We start from the raw sequence: 3,856 nt of genomic DNA, 5'->3' as shown, positions 1-3,856 counted from the left end.
TCTTTATTTTTGTCAAGCTTGAGGAGGATAACATATGCTTGTTCAATAACCTGCCCTTCGGGCAAGCCCATCGCTATGTTTTAACGAGCCTAGCGATAGGGAAACTCGTTCTCGTCTAAAGACAAGTTTGTCGCTATTTAATGTATTTAACGAGTCTAGCGACAAAGACAACTCGGTCCTTTTCATTTTTAGAGAGTCTGAAAAGGTACGTAAAGTTAACTCCAAAGGTCCTTTTTCGTCATCTAATCCCTTAAGTCCGAGAAAGTATAAAACAATACAGAAGGGATGAATGTTCGATAGTTTTATCGAGCCGAACTAGACAAGCGCTCGATCTTTTTGTGCAATAATCCCTCAGGTCCAAAAAGATTAAAATCTAGAGGAGGGATAGCTCTTCCGGTCGCTTTAACAAGATGGAAGGCCAAAACTTGGAAAACTTTTCATATTTTACGAGTCAGATGAAAAGAGCTCAAAGAAGACTCGTATTTTGAGGAACGAGTGATAAACAGGGATAGCAGCAGATTCCAGGTACAGGTTGGAATTTTCCAATCACGGCAGTGTCACAGGGATGGCTAGGTGAAATCACTCTTCGCAGTTGTTCCTCAAAATAGGTAAACAATCAAGTGGAGGTGAATGATCGGCCAAATGAAAAGTGGAGGTGACGGTGCAAACACGAACAAGGCTTTTATGGCTGATGAATTTACGATCTCAAATGGTTATTTACCGGTTCATTTTTTCTGGTTGAGCTTGAACTCTAAGGGGAAGCTTGCTCACAGCTTATGTTTATTTTTTAACGAGCATGAAGTCCGCATTAAAACTGCTCGGTTTTGCGTTTATTTTTTAATGAGCATGAACTTTGCTAAAATTGCTCATTTATACCAGTCATGAGATAAGAATGTCTCCTATAAATAACGGCAACTTTTAGATTTTTGCCCCACATCCTTTCTTTATGCAAGTTCGGCTACGACTAATCCTACGAGTTTAAAGGGTTAGACCTACAGGTTTAAAGGGAGGACCTAAAAATTTTAAAAAACAATAGCCGCCCTTGCTTGCACTCTAAAAGGTTTGCATGCCCCCAGGTATAAAATACGATTTCAAGGTTACCCCTCAATTTGCAAGTAAAACTTTTGTTCTACTAGGAAAGGCATATCTCTTTCAGGTTATCCAAAGATTGTTCCATTAGCAGATTAAAGAGAACATTCCTTGGCGATGTCTACCAAAGTAGACAAAGGTGAGTGAGGCGTTGCCTCAAACACATAACTTTGACAAAAGAATCTTGTTCCAGAACAACCCCTCTTCCTTCTTTCGGACGGGGTACGGACTAGTCATATTCTCCCGCGGAAACCTACCTTATACCCAAGGTTTTCTCTGCCTGAAGCAGGCCAGGATGCATGCCCCCTGGGTTCCAGTCCCATCTTTCCGAATCACTCGCACTCATCGGGAAGAAGGACCGGAGGTGGAGACATTTCTTGATTGCATAGACCATTCAGGGTCGGTATGTGACTATTTGCGATGCGTGATCCCGGAAATGAAAGTTGGTCTACGAGCTTGACCATTCTTCCTTCGTGTGGAAAACACATTACTCTAAAGAGTGAGGAGACTGTTGCTCCCATGCAATATATATAGTCTCGTCCAAGGAGTAGGTTATAATCCAAGGGTCCTTGAACGACCATCACGTTCATTTGAACGACCTTCCCTTTCAATGTAATGGGCACATTGGGGAGGATCCCTAATGGTCGACTGGTTCCTTTATCAAAGCCCGAGAGATTTCTTATCTCAGGCAAAAGCGCTGGGGAACCCAGTGCTTTCCAAGCAACAGAGGAAAGGATACTCACAGATGCCCCTTCATCAATGATAGTGCCAGCCATTACCATTCTGTATATTTGGACTATAATTCTGAATGGTATACTGGCTGGCAACCGAGGTCTCCCTACTTGGTTCCAATCAAAGGATACAACCAGGTTGCTTGGTGGTGGGACCGAATATACGGCCGGATATGACCCTGACGATGTTCCTTCCTGCGATAAAGGAATGGGCGCATTGCCCTGATGTTCGTCAGAGTCTGTGTTGATGAAAAGAATCTGGATGGTGTCATCCTTATTCTCTTCAGTGAGGGTGTCATTTGAAGATGAATCTTCAGTGACGGTGTCATTTGAAGATGAAACCTCTGAAGGCAGAACCGGGTCAACTGCCGTTTCGACCTTTGGACTTTCGTCCGATCTGGATTCAGTAGGTTCATTTTCAATGACTGACGCTTCAGCTGACCACTTGAGCGGGCCAGTTGTATTCTCAACCAACAAAGGACTTGGCACAAGTTTTTTGTATCCAGGAGGAAGTCGTAACGGTGAAACCAGACGATCTTCCAAAACTCTCTTCGCCTCATCTAAGAAGGGACAACGGTGGATGGCGTGATCGCCTTCACACAGTCTTCAGGGGGATCTTGCTCCTCCTCTTTGTCTTGAACCTTCACTTTCGCTGGTTGACGGTAAGCATTCAACATGGCTATCAGAGGTTGATGCTCTCGAACTGTGCAAACGAGGGGACCAGTCCCTTAGTATCCGGGGAATACAGGGACAATCTCTATGGAAGTGGTCTCCTCTACATATGACACATGGCGATTTAGGCCCGGTCAGTGTTGTGTGTGGATTTTTGTCAGATGTCTTTTGCTTGCCCCCAGTCGCCTTTGGCTCCTTCTTCTTCTTCTCTCTCTTCTTCTTCTCCTTCTTCTCTTTGGGAGCTTGGCTTTTGCTGGCTCTACCTTGCGAAGAGGAGGGATCAGAGGAAGAGTTATAGGAAGTATAAGGCTGGTGGTCAGCTCTAGAATGATCTAACTATTGACTCGACTGTTCAGGAACCGTGGTGTTCTGAACTACACTGGTTGAGAATAGCCAGATTGGCAGGCCAATTGTCAGTCCTGGAAGCGACAATGTGGCCATGTGGGGCGCACCAACATCTCCCCAAGAGGAGAAAGGACTAGGATTTCTATCATGGGGAATTCCTTGGTTGGTGTGTTCCATGTTCTCAACCTAAAGACCAACGCAGGAATAGGAGGTGATTATGTTCCGTTTAAAATAAATTTTATAACGACGCTTTAGACACAACTTGCTTTTTCACTTTTTAAGAGTCGAGAAAAAGCTAAAGATGACTCTAGTCTCCTTCGATGTTTTAACGAGCCCGAAGTGACAAATGCTCGGATGGACTTTTTCTGTTATAGAGTCTGAAAAAGGCCAAAAGAAACTACTCTGGAGTTCTAGGCAGAGGGTGTGCCAAACTTTTCGCAAAACCACAGAATATGTTTTACGGTACGGGTGGTCGATCTTCGTGAATGCTGTGTTCACTGCATTGCGATCAGTAGGGCGGCCGACACGGCTTCCTATGGATAAAGGCTTTATTCCTATAGGGGTCTCCCAATATATACGCGATGGTACGTGGGAGCACAAGTCCGTATTGATACTTATCGCTTCACCGTGGAGGAATCACCCAACCACTCAACGGTAAGATATCACGTTTAACGATGCCGGAACACGTCTCTAGCTTAGACCTCTATGTGTTTGTGTTATGTTTCAAAGCGTTGTTATGTTCATTCAATTTATTTTAGGTTGATCTTGTTTAGAAGTTTGCCTTTATGGATCACCACGAGATGTATGGTACAACTCCCAAATGCAGTCTAAATATGAGAAGCAAGCTTTTTCAATCTTTTCAACATATGAAAATCTTAACTACTGAGGGAAAAGAAAGACATCATCTTTTCACACAGATCATAGAGCACACACTAATGCACTTTTTCCTAAATCAACATGCAAGTTGTCAAAATGCAAATGCACAATGCAGGTATTTCTTTTCTCTTTCTTAATATTGA

This window comes from Pinus tabuliformis, chromosome 3_2, assembly GCF_031772625.1.
Source record: "Pinus tabuliformis cultivar Carrire ecotype Pingquan chromosome 3_2, CPIR1, whole genome shotgun sequence".
NCBI classification, from domain to species: domain Eukaryota; kingdom Viridiplantae; phylum Streptophyta; class Pinopsida; order Pinales; family Pinaceae; genus Pinus; species Pinus tabuliformis.
The sequence above is the reverse complement of the archived record's forward strand: the minus strand, read 5'-3'. Positions refer to the sequence as shown.